Source organism: Balaenoptera ricei, chromosome 6, assembly GCF_028023285.1.
Source record: "Balaenoptera ricei isolate mBalRic1 chromosome 6, mBalRic1.hap2, whole genome shotgun sequence".
NCBI classification, from domain to species: domain Eukaryota; kingdom Metazoa; phylum Chordata; class Mammalia; order Artiodactyla; family Balaenopteridae; genus Balaenoptera; species Balaenoptera ricei.
The window spans coordinates 97,442,723-97,456,706 of record NC_082644.1 but is presented as its reverse complement, the minus strand read 5'-3'; positions in this window follow the sequence as shown (position 1 = coordinate 97,456,706).

Sequence of the window (13,984 nt, the reverse complement as noted above, 5' to 3'; positions counted from 1 at the left end):
TATTGCTGATTTTTTAGACAGTTTCTTCCATCTGGAACTGCAAAATAGGAGGAGAAAGAGTAATATAGAGGGGAGGATATATAGGTATATGATATGATCATTATATATATGAATACATGTGTTGCATAAAGCATTGACGTCTTCATTCAATCATAAATTCCTCCTCCCTTCAAATGTACCAAGTGATTTTTCACATCTGTTATGTCATTTAACTCTAAAAGCCTATAAGGTCGGTTCTATCATTTCTGCCTTCCAGATGAGGAACCCAGCTTACGGGGATCAAATGACAGTGATGGCGCCCGTATGGCTCCAAGCCAACCTGGTTCCAGAGCGCAGACGCTAATCCTTTCTCACTGCACAGCCATGACCTCCTCATGCCCTCAGCCTGGTGCCATCAGAACTAACGAGATGGAGTTAAAACCATGAGAAATAACTATGTATGTATATCCCAAATGTACAATCATACACATATTTTGCATAGAAGTAGAGGGTTTAGGTACACAGAGGTCAGGAATATTTCGGAACAGAGACGAACCATGCTGGCTGACATGGGCTGAGCTGAGCTTATGGAGATACGAAAGGAAGGGCCTGCACTGAAACAGCAACTGTATTTGGATTCAAGCAAAAGGACTATTTTTTATTTATACAGTATTAACCTGTTAGCTAAAGTTCTGTCAGCTAAAACTACCAAGCTGTTTCTTGCAGCTTGTACAAAGGAGCCCACCCTCCCCTCCTTCAGATTTCCAGCCTTAAGCAGTTGAGTTTGGGATCTGCCGCGTACATGGACCCCCTTCCATCCTTCCCAGGCTCCTGGGTCTCTCTTCCGACACCTTAAATTCCTCGTCTCCCTGTCTCCTCTTAATCACGCCTCACCCCCACCGGGCCCAGGGAGGCTTTGAAAAGAGTAAAAGGGAGCAGACGGGACTCACAGCTTCCCTCACATTTCAGGGGGTCCAGGTGGGGAATTAGGCCATTCATCTAGATTTTCTGGCAAGTTCTCCAGAGAGTCTGCTCTTCCACGCCCCTATACTCTTCTCTCTGCCTTGAAAGCCTTTCTTCCCCCCTCAGCCTGCAATTTACTCTCTCAAAGTCAGCTCAGTCACGAAGGATCCTGCCCCCAAACCAGAGTACATCTTCCTCTCACCCTCAGAGGACTTACCGCAATGATTTAGTGAAATCACTGCTTCTTACCCGCCCCCCCCCCCACCGCCTCCCCGCTAGCGGGGCTTTTTTCCGATCAGAGATTGACATCGTATTGTTTTTGTCTCCCAAGTGCCTAGCCTGGGGCCTTGCACACAATGGGCAGAATAAACAAATGCATTAACTACCTGTAGCCTCCACTTATGAGAATTCATGTTTGTAATGGGTACCTCAATTTGCAGAGGACTTCATATGACATAACCTGCCCTGATCCTCAGAGCGGCCCTAGGATCCGGGTTATCACTGTGACCATTCTCAGATGAGGAAACGGAGGCTCAGAGAGCGACAATGGCCCCAGGTCACACGATGAGAAGACGTGGTACTGGGATCCTGGCCTCCAGGTCCCTCCCTGCCCACCCCGCCCAGCCCCTCCAGCACACAGCCGGCCCTCAAGGGACGCTCACAAGTCTGTGTTATGTATTGTTTCTCACATGTTGCCATGGACATCACAAGTCCAGTCTAGGTAACGTACAACTCACGCTTACGAGAACAGCCTCGCCCTCTATCTGCTATGTCTAATCTGCTGTCACCAATAGGCTCTGGTCCTGGATTGTGCTCATCCTTATACATAAACCAGGACCATCTGGTCATCTGCTCTCTCCTTCTACCCAAGCCCAAAGCACGTCCTGGGGAGGGGAGAGCACAGATCTACCTGCTACAGAAGGCAGATCCCAGTTCAGAAAACCCCCCTCCTGCGAACGTTTGGCCTTAAGAATCCCAGAACTCTAATCTGCCACCCAAGGGAAGTGGCTCATCCGAGGGCCCCATGCTCATCACGCCCAGGAGGTGTCCCTGGAAGTGACTTCGCAGACATTAAAATCTTAATTTAAATGCACGAGGAAGCTTGGTATTTAGAGGAGGCCTGCGGGCATTTATAAGGCAAAGTGAAGATTCCTTCTATAAGGAGAATAGTTGGCCCGAGGAATTCATTTATACCTAATGGGTTTGCTTCAAGAAGGGCCCGCCAGCTCCCACTTCCAAGCTCGGAGTACTTGGAAATGTAATCTTTCCCGGCTCCCCACTGCCTGGCATCGGAGCTTCATTTCCTCTCCCTGCTTCCTTTTCCTCCTCAAACGTGTGTGCAGATCTGAGGTCCCGGCCTGTGAGCTGAGGAGGGGCCTTGGACCCTTGGCGTGGTACCACTTCGGGGAAACTAAAGACCCAGGGCTGGCAAAGCCATGTGCTGGATGATACATAGGGAAAGAAAGATGTGTCTAGATTTTTATAATGACTCCATCTCTAATATCACTTTCATTTTTCCATCAGAGACAGGATTTGGTGACTGTTACTCACTGTTGCATCACTGAGGGTGGAGATTGTGTTCCCTACGCTGAGTGGCCCTCGCAAATGTGTTGTTTGGGGAGGGGGGTGATGGCTCTGAAACATCGTTCAGATCAGCCTTTTCCTCCATCACTGGTGAGGATGCCCCCACCCCCAGTTCTCTCAGCAGCTGGTTCTAAATCTCCACCCCTTCCCCAAACTAACAGCTGTGCCCACCCAAGCTGGCTCCCTCGTCCTCAGCAAAGAAGACATCCGGTCCTGCATTCTCGGTGTTCCTCAGCCGCCCATCCAGTCCTGTCTCTCTTCTTCCACCTGAGCCTGCTGCCTTTATATCCTCTCCCTGCAGTGTCTATGATGAGCTCCTTTCCACCAGCTCTTCCCGTCAACGTTCAACCGTGCTCACATCTCTCACAAGATTATAAGTCCCTTCATCCCAATTCCCCTCCGGCTATTACCTTAGCTCTCACTGCTGTTGGCTCAGCTCTCCCCTCCAGTCCTGCACAGCCCACAAGCTGGCATCAGGCTCATTCTGCTCCCAAAACAGTTCTTACCAAGGTCACCATGATCCTTTTTTTTTTTTTTTTGAAATAGGCATTGCTGTTTACTTTATTTTTTTTTGAATTTTTGAATTTTTATTTATTTTTTATACAGCAGGTTCTTATTAGTTATCTATTTTATACATATTAGTGTATATATGTCAATCCCAATCTCCCAATTCATCCCAAACCCCCCTTCCCCCTTGGTAACCTTACGTTTGTTCTCTACGTCTGTGTCTCTATTTCTGCTTTGTAAATAAGATCATCTATACCAATATTTTCAGATTCCACATATATGCGTTAATATACGATATTTGTTTTTCTCTTTCTGACTTCCTTCACTGTGTATGACAGTCTCTAGATCCATCCACATCTCTACAAATGACCCACTTCCGTTCCTTTTTATGGCTGAGTAATATTCCATTGTATATATGTACCACATCTTCTTTATCCATTCCTCTGTTGATGCACATTTAGGTTGAAGGTCACCAAGATCTTTTGTTGGCCAAACCTAGTGGTCAGTCTGAGTACCCAACCTCCTGCCCGCTCACAGCCATTGCTCCATCATCTTCCTTAACCCTTCATCCCCAAACCCCCAAATGCTCACACAGGTGCCTGTCCTCAGCAGCCCCCTGAACATAACCAGCAGATAGTCTGCCTATAGAGACACCTGCCCGTGGGAAGGCACAGTAGAATCTTGGAGGGTCCCAGATACAGTCATGTGATTTGAAAGTTTAGGAGGTTTGAGCTAACGTGTCTTGGAGAATCCACCTCCACATACCCCTAATAGAGAAAGACGTCAAGTCTGGTGTTGAGACCCTGTGAGCCTCTGCAGTTTCCAGTTTCCAAGATTCCAGTAATGACCTGGTCCCCTTTAGATTGACACAATCCTTCTTTAGATATGTTAAAATTCCAGACAGTCTTGCCCTGGTCAGCTGTTTTATCTCTTTTTTTGATTTGCATACCTCTGGTCCCATTCCTACTTGGCTAGTTTATAGTTCTCCTCATTTACAAGTGCCCATGACATTGGCATGCTGTTGCTTGGGCATCACCAGCAAGGGGTCTGTGACTGGCATGAAGTCATCCACCAGGAGCTAGTGATCTTTCCACCCACTGACTCTCTGTCCCCCGATCCCTGCTCCAGCTCCCTCCTCCAGTTCTTCTCAAAGGCCTCCTGAGTTCTTTCCCATCCTGCAAGCCCCCAGCCCCAGTTCAGGCAGAAAGAATGGGTCCCCCTCTGGGTTCCCTCCCATGACTATAAACTTTATCACACTCGAGTATTGATTACTCTTGACATTCTATGAGGGTCATCTGGGACTTATTGTTGCATTTATTTTCATTTTAAAACAGAGTGTTAAAAAGCAATCTATAACTGCCTGATACCTACACAAACATCCAGAGCCATTATGTCAATAACCTGGTAAATGTTTCACTCACTGGTTTCCAGCTGCCATGGGGAGAGATCTTACCATTTGCCAGATGCTCAGATGTTGCCTGGAAAACAGATCTATAAGGCACATTTGGTGGGGCCGGCGGGGAGGAGAAGGGGTGTAGTAAATAAACAATTTTAGGGCTGCTGAATGTTTCATATTTATTTTTTAGAAAATAAAAAAAGAAAAGCATGGTGTACTGGAAAAAGGATGGACTAAACTTGGATTCATCTTGGACAAATTGGACTCTGGTCCTGACAGTACCACTTACGGGTGCTGTGTATTCTCTGGGATTCAGTTTCCTCATCCATACAATGGGCACAAATAACAGCAAGCCTGCCTCACTGGGGATTGTTGGGATAATAGATGTGAAAGGCCCCTATGAGCTATAAACTAGGACTGCGAATCAAGCACCTTTGCCTTGACCCAACTGGATCACTTTAGACACAAGATGCCTGCATTACTTCACAGGATTCCTTGGGAGATAGTGATCTAGGAAATGGCAAATAACTTCCAAAAGGCAAGAATCTGGGGCAAGTTTGGGGGCACTCAATAGCAGTAACCCTTTATACAGAAGCAAATTGAGAACACTTATTCCTACCTCCCCTCCCGTGGTAATATCCACCATAGGAAGATCCACAGACAAGCAAGAAAGAACTTCAGCATCTACTTATGAAACACCCACCATCCATGCCCGCCTTCGTCCTCCTGGTGTGGCATGCGCTCCGGGATGACTTTGGGCTGGTCCCTTCAGCTCCCCGTCCTCCCTCTTCATCTGTCAACTGGATATACTGAGAGAGCCCTTGCCACATGGTTACTGTGAGAGCATTAAGTGAGCTCCTATATTTGAAAAAACGTTGGTAAACATTTAACTATCTACCGAGCCCCGTATGCATGTTAACGATCAGCATTATTTACAGTAAGTGTGTGAGATGAATATGAAGGAAACCCCACTAGGCAGAAGCAGAAGTTCTTTTTCAAAGAACCTGATTTGGAGGAGTCTCCCTATAATGGATGGAGCTGCAGGGAAGGGGTCCGGATCAGGGTCAAGAGCACAGTAGCTTTGAGATTTTAGGCTTGAATCCTGCCTGCGTCACTAGTGGTAACAATTTGCATAATCTTAGGCAATTTATTTAATCTTTCTGAGCCTCCGGTTTTTCCTCTGTAAACTGAGAATAATAATAGCACTTACCTCACAGGATTGTCATGATGATTATTCGAGATAATGCGCCTAAAACAATTCACACAATGCCTGGCTCCTTGCAATAGCTAACAATGTCAGTTTCAGTAGGTAGGTGGGTTGGAGAAAGGAAGACAGAAGTATTAACTGGTAAATTATTTATATTTTGCTTCATACAGTGGGTCACTCTCACCTAATGAAATATATAAATAGTATACATATTGGCAAGAACTGAACCATCATATGGAAGATGAGAATTGTCTTGCTAGTTATGGTGGAGAAATGTGGAGTGATTGTTTTTCAGTTCTTGTCATAATGTTGTTTGCACAAAGAATACAGTTTTGTCATATATATTAATATAAATGTGTATACATATTGAGTGGGCCAAAAAGTTCGTTCGGCTTTATCCGTAACATCTTACGAAAAACCTGAACAAACTTTGTGGCCCACCCAATATATACACACATATACATTTATATAAAAACCTTACCCTTGTGGTTTTTGTGGCACAAAATGTTGTGGCAGTTGGCTCTGAGGATGCCTTCAAGATTATAAGTCTTAGGCAGGTGGAAACAGAAATCTGCAGTTTGCAGGGAGAAAAGTCAGAAAGTGTTAAAGTATTAGATTCCCATTGCCCTGGGGAGAATGGCCCTACCCATTTTCCACTTGGGAAAAAAATCCACGCTCCTTCCTAGGGGCCCAAGAGCACCTTCTTGAACAGAGAAGGTACTCAAGGTAGGACTGGGCTCTCACCTTACTCTCCCACGTGCATCTCCGGCCGGCATCACCACGAGCTAGTCAGCAGCTGACTCTCACTCCCCCAGGCTCCTTTCACCTGGGCCAGATCCTTGCCTATTTGCAATTCAGGTCTCTGATCAATGTTATCTCCTTCCAGAGCCCAGCCCTGATCATTCTATCTCATTACCCTTTTTCTTTTCTTTTCTTCATAACACTTATAGGCTATCTAAAATTATCTCATTTGTTTACGTGTTTATTATGTGCCTTTCTTTCTCTAGAAAATAAACACCATCAGATCAAGGACCTTATCTGTCTCACTTGGCCACTGTATCTCCAGCAATGGAACACTGGCAATGCACTGAATCAGTATTTAAGAACAAAGGAACAAATGAACACGTGCCAATTGCTAATGATGAGGGGATGAGTAAGGGACAGATAAGCAATGCCCCACCTCCCAGCTGACTGACTTGTGCATGCACACATACCTGGGCAGAATTTCAGGCATTTTAGCCAACAAGCAGATGGCAGGCAAGATCAAGGTGTAGGTAGCAATTGGCACAAGAGGCTCCGGCCACAGCAGAAACCTGTAAGTTTCAGCAACGTCAGCCTCGTGTAATTTTAGGCAGAACTGCTGGTCAGACATAGCCACTTAGATCTGACGTCTCGGCTTTAGTGCAGCCGTGGATACAAGGCCAAAAGTCCATGTCCTTCCCTGAATAATAAAAAAAAAAAAGACAAAATCTGGCTCAAGGGAAACAAATTCTTGGGAAATAGCACAAGCTCACTTTGATTCAACCCACATTTATTGGGCCAAGTCCTGTAGCAGGATGAACAAGATTCAGAGTGTATCTCGTAGGGTAGACAGGACTACAATGGGAATAACTAACAAAGCAGAGTAAGAAAAGAGTACTAAAATAGCACTAACTTCTCCAGGAGCACGGAGGAGGGATTCAGAAGCTCCATCTAAAGCTAAGTCCAGGCTTTCCATTCCTGTAGAGGTGAAAGTGCTACCTGTAGGGAAATTCACAACAAAAACAGCCCTTGAGAACCTCCCCAGTCTTCCCTGCTATCACTGCAAAGATTGCCCCGCAAGGTCTGACATCCTTTTCTAGCTCTGCAAACAGTGGCAGGCCTGGGGGGGCAGATTGACAAACTGCTTCCTGCTCTTTGCAGAAAGCAGGACAAGATCTTAAACCACTCAGTTCCTCGGAAAGAACGGCCAGTTCTTTTGACCACAGCTTGGGCAGTTCTAGAGGCTGCTTCTTACACTTGGCAGGTGAAGGCGGGGCTCTGAGCTCCAGGAGAAAATATCCTGGTGTCTCCTTTAGCAATAGGCCTGCTCCTGAAAAGGTTGTACCTAAGAGCCTTTGTGAATCTTTTTAATCATTAAAAAAGAAAGAAAAAAGAAACGTCTCTTCCAGTCCATCGTGTTAGGAGTGCCACTGTTTACACATCTGGGTGCAGTGGTTTGTGGAAATAGCCAGAGCTTTGGGGTCCACACATCTGGCTTCAGTCTTATTTCACCCATCACTTTCCTTAAGCAACTCCCCTTCCCCTCTCTGTGCCTCAGTTTCCTCGTCTGTAATTGGAGGGACTGAATGAGAGTAATGATTTTCAAACTGCAAGTTTTAATCCAATGATATGTAATGAAATTAACATTTTTAAAAAAGGGGAATAGAAGAGCTTAGAATATAAAATATCTGGGTACATTGCAGTTAATAGGTAAGTATTGTCTTGTGAAACTTTTATTTCATCTATGGACATGCTTGTGCTGAGATCAAAACAAAATTTATTTCTCACTGTGGATTACTGTTTTTTAAAAAAAGTTCAAAACATACTATGTTGAGTTTTCAAGGCCAGTAGCAGAGACAGACCCACTAATAGGGCCATTCTACTCCTGGCCTAATTGCCAATTTCCCATTGTTTGCCTGCAGGCTGAGTCCAGCTCCAAGTGAACACGTGATTTGGCTCATGAATATATAGACCTAATCCCCGAAGTGAAAGAGGGTGGGCCCAGAAGGTCTGCACCAGGACCCCTCCTCCCCAAATGACAGGACTTTCCTTACTTCTCATGGTACACATTAGCTGGGCTTGTTTTTTGAACTTTGTATAAATGGAATCACAGTATGAACCCTAACTGTGGACACGATGACCTAGAAAGGAGATGCTCAACGCTGCATTTATTGTCCAGCATGACATCAGCCAGAAAGCATTGCGAAAATAATATTATGATTATTGAGTGAAGGCCTGTTCACTCTGGCCTTAGAGCCAGACTCTGCCAGACTCTGTGCTTAGAGACTTAAAAACATTCAAGTTCATGCTCACAAGGTCTATGGGATTGGAGGTGTAGGTTATGACCCTCATTTTTTAGAAAAGGAAACTGAGGCAAAGGGAAGTTGTGATGTGGCATCGTCCGCAAGGTCATGGAATCTGCAAATGGCCATGGCAAGGTTGGAACCTTTATCTGTCCGCCTACAGAGTCCTTTCCATTACACACTTTTTCCACAGGGCTGAGATGCTTCGCAAAAAAGTAGCTTGGAAACTGCGCAGAACCAGTCCATTGTACAAGGAAACCAGTCCTCCCCTGCCTGGCCCTCACCCACACTTGGTGGAATCGAGTTCCTTTACATTTCTAAGGAAGCAATCAAACTACCCTTCACGAAGCCAGGGAGTTCCAGAAGGCCTGAATTAGCCGAGAGGTTTAATTTGGGGACATTCTTACTACACAAAATTTCTTCCAGAACATTTGGTCCTTTGGGACTTCCTCAAATTGCCAACGATTAGACAGAAAATTCCATCTCCCTCTCCCTGGTTGCTTCATAGTATCCGACATTTCCCCTACCTTACCTACGAGTAGATTTCCTACTTTGGCAACTCCTTACTATCCGGAGAAATTTGAATGTTTTTGTTTTGGGGTTTCCTTTTTTTAGCAAATACAACTACATTTCACTACTTCCTTGGTGAAGCCACGTCGAACCAATGAGACTGGTGAGCAATTGTTCAGTATACCCAAGAATAGAGGATACAGGAATCCATGTATCAATTTTCTTCATATTAGAGATTTTAAGAGTTTTTTTTTTTTTTTTTATGTTAGCCATCCTGATTACAACATACCTATTACTACAGATTTCCAAGGAAATTAGTCAGGCCTTAAATTAAACTTTAACCTTGTTTCAAATTAAAAATACAATTTGCCACATTAGTTTCATATGTTTCTATTTCCTGGCCTCAAAAACACTAAGAGCTCCTTGACTACAGCAGTTGAAATCCTACTTAGCACTCAATAAACAACATACCTTCCCCCACCCCCAGGCAAGGCTACAAGAATGGTCCCTTTGCTCCCATAATGCTTAGTAAAATAGAAGTTTGTGCCTCCAAACCTTCCCCCCACCACCCCCAGGCAAGGCTACAAGAATGGTCCCTTTGCTCCCATAATGCTTAGTAAAATAGAAGTTTGTGCCTCCAACCCTTCCCCCCACCACCCCCAAACCCTGAACTCTCCCCAGGGCAATAACCACGTTGTATTTATATTTGTCCTGATATTTACCCCCAGCTCAGGCAGGATCAGGTTCCCAGCATACAGTAAGCCTTCACTATACGTCATTGCATTGAGTCAATTTCTAAGTAAACTTTTTTTTTTTAATGAATTTTTATTTATTTATTTATTTATTTATGGCTGTGTTGGGTCTTCGTTTCTGTGCGAGGGCTTTCTCCAGTTGCGGCAAGCGGGGGCCTCTCTTCATCGCGGTGCGCGGGCCTCTCACTATCGCGGCCTCTCTTGTTGCGGAGCACAGGCTCCAGACGCGCAGGCTCAGTAGTTGTGGCTCACGGGCCTAGTCGCTCCGCGGCATGTGGGATCTTCCCAGACCAGGGCTCGAACCCGTGTCCCCTGCATTAGCAGGCAGATTCTCAACCACTGCGCCACCAGGGAAGCCCCTAAGTAAACTTTTTATTGAAGTATAATGTGCATATGAAAAGGCACAAGATCATAAGCCTTTGAATGGTCACAAAGTGAAAGAATATATATTCAGCCCCCCAGAAGGCTGGCACCATGACCCTTCCTCTCCCAAAGACAAGACTTTCCCGACTTCTAACACCATACATTAACTTTGCTTGTTTTCTTGCATGTTGTATAAATGGAATCACTATGTGACCTCTCTTGGTTTGGGCTTATTGTATTAAACATCATGCTTGTGAGATTTAACCATGCCGTTTTGTAGAGCACTGGTTAATCTATTCTCATTTGCTGCACAGCATTCCACTGTGGTTGTGCAGTTATTTATTTATCCATTCTACTGTTGATGGACACTTTGTTTCTAATTTGGAACTCTTATGAATAGAGTTGCTATGAACATTCTTGGATATTTTTCTGTTAAGTATTTACCTAGGAGTCCTATTGTTCAGCTTTGGTGGATGCTGCCAAACAGTTTTTAAGGTGATTGTGGAAACTGACAAGCTGCCTCTAAAATTTATATGGAAATACAAAAGGCTGAAAAATACCCAAGACAATCTCAAACAAAACTGGAGGTCTTACACCACTACATATTATAAAACTACACGAATTAAAACAGGGTAGTTTGGGCACAAATAGGCCAATAGCTTGGAAGAGAGAATTCAGAAACAGATTCACAACTACATGTTACTTGATTTATGATAGAGGTAACACTGCCATGCAGAGGGGAAAGAACCATGTTTTCAATAAATGGTGCCAGATCAATTGGATAAACACATGAAAAAGAATGTTTAACCACACATTAAAATCAATTCCAGATGGATTATAGATCTAAATGTTAAAAGGAAAACAATAAGTTTTAAATATATATATATATATATAAAATTCACTAGAATATGAATATGACTTGCAGTAGGCAAAAATTTCCTATAAATAAGACATAAAAAGCACTAATCATAAAGGAAACTTTTGATAAATTGGACTACTTTAAAAATAAGAATGTTTCCTCAAAAGAGACCATTAGGGATTGAAAACACAGAACTGACTGAGAAAGATATTTGCAAAAATATACCCAACAAAGGACTTGTAAACAATGTATACAGAACTCCTACATGTCAATGACAAAAAAGAGAACCAATAGAAAAATGTGCAGAAGGAGAAGGAGGAGGAAAAGGAGAAATTTGAATGGGCACTTTACACACACACACACACACACACACACACACACACACACACACACACACACACAATGGCCAAATGGCCAATAAACATATGAAAAGGTGCAGAGGGAAATGCAAATTAAAACTACCAAGAGACACCTCTGGACTCTTGAGAAAAGGGCTAAAATGGAAAGTCAGCTGATAGCCGGTGTTGGCAAGAATATGGAGTAACCAAGCTCTCCTACACTGCTGGGGCTAGTTAGTAAATACCGGTCCATCCACTGAATTTTTACCAGGGTCTGCACCAACTTTTCCCTCCTCCCTGGTCCCAGGAGAGCAGATTGGAGTGGGCCGGTGTGGCTGGAAAGCATGTACCAACCTCTATTTATTCCTTTTCTTCGTTCTGTCCATTCACCCAGGTCTCACGCACTCCCTAAGCTGTATTTTCCGCTTGGCCCTTCGCTAGAACCTGTGCGCACCGTTAGGAATAAGATTCATTTCTGGGACTTCCCTGGTGGTGTGGTGGTTAAGAATCTGCCTGCCAATGCAGGGGACACAGGTTCAAGCCCTGGTCCAGGAAGATCCCACATGCAGCAGAGCAACTAAGCCCGTGTGCCACAACTACTGAGCCTGTGCTCTAGAGCCTGTGAGCCCCAACTACTGAGCCCGCGTTCTGCAACTACTGAAACCTGCGCGCCTAGAGCCCATGCTCTGCAAAAAGAGAAGCCACTGCAGTGAGAAGCCCGCACACCGCAACGAAGAGTAGTCCCCGCTCGCCACAACTAGAGAAAGCCCGCACACACTAACGAAGACCCAACGCAGCCATAAATAAATAAATAAATAAATAAATAAATAAATAAAATTTAGTTAAAAAAAAAAAGATTCATTTCTGACCAGGCTGGCCTCCCTCACGAGCTCCTGGAGAAACAAACAGGCACATACTACAAACAACATGTAAGTCTTATCTCATCCAAAGACCCAAAGCTTTCTGATGCCTCTTAAATATGTCCCCAAAATGAATTCCTAGAACACACGGTTATGCTCATTTTTATTTCCGTGCAGGTTCAAGCTGCAAAATCATCCTCCTGAAAGTTTGGATCAACTTTCACTCCCACAAGAGGCGGACACATGTCCCATTTATCAACACGATCAGTGAAAAATAGTATCTTGTTTCATTTAGCTCTTTGACCACTAATAAAGCTGAACTTTTAAAATCTGTTTATTGGTCATTTTTATTTCTTCTTTTGTAATTAGCAGTTCACATATTTTGTCCATGCTGTCATTAAATTTTTCATATAATTCTGAAAGAAGGCTCTATGTAGCAAGGATACTAACTTTTCAGTGTTACATACACTGCAGATATTTTCCCCAATATTTCGTGTTTCCCCTTTAATTTTATTTATAGGTTTTTTTCCTACACAAATGAATTTGAAATGTTTATATAGCAAAAAATCTGTCCATCTGTTATAACTTCTGTATTTTTGCAAAGTACTTAGGAAAGCTCTTTCTATTTCAAAATTATAAAAATGGTTATACATTTTTCTAATATGGTTACATTTGTTATCTTTAAATACTTAAATCACTTGGAGCTTATTTTGCAGAAGTTAGGGCTCCAGTCCTGTGTGGTGTGTGTGTGTAAATTTTTTTTCATGAATGGCAGCCAGTAGTTCCAGCACCATTTATTGAAGAATGTATACTTTCCCTACTCATTTGTCTGTTTTTGGATGATATAGTTGAATAGTGAGATTCACTATCAGAAGGATCTCCTTGGCTGTCCAGGTGGCAGGTTGACCCCGAGCAGCCAGAGGGGAGGTGTGGACCAGTAGGAGGCTCAATTGCGGCAACAGTGTAGGAGAACAGCCGAGCAGCGGAATTACAACAGGCACAGGGGGAGGTGAGGAGGGGGGATTGACTGCCCTTGTCCCCTCCCTCTGGTCCTCTGTAATCACCTCATCTAGCTGCCTTTCCCCACCTGTAAGCTTTATCAACTGCCAGGCGAGGGAATAATTAATCCCAGTAGCTAATCTTGGAGAATCTGGAATCAGGTTCCTGCATTTAAATCCTGACTTCAAAACTTACACCAGCCTTGTGATCTCAAGCAAGTGTCTTGATATTTCTGGTCCTCAGTCTTCCCACCTGTGAAGTGGGGATCATAGTAACACCTATTGCAGAGCACATCAAGGAGATTTTAAGGAACTAAGTCATATGCAGCTCTTAGCCTGGTAGCTGGCACAGACTGAACTCATGTAGTCAACATCGTTATCACCTGGTTTTCAAGGGAAGTTGTGACCATCAGTTTCCTCAGTGGAACAAAACTTCAGTCCTCCCTTTGCATGGGTCTGAGCCTGAGCAGAGCAGTTAGGGGAACAGGTGGAACTGGCAAGGTGATGGGAAGGTTTCCAGGTCAAATGGTTGAAGGCGCTTGTCTAGAAAATGTTTTCTTTAGGGAGCCTCTATACTTTAAGGTATACTTATGCAATAAAGCCCCCGAACAAAGGGCTACCATT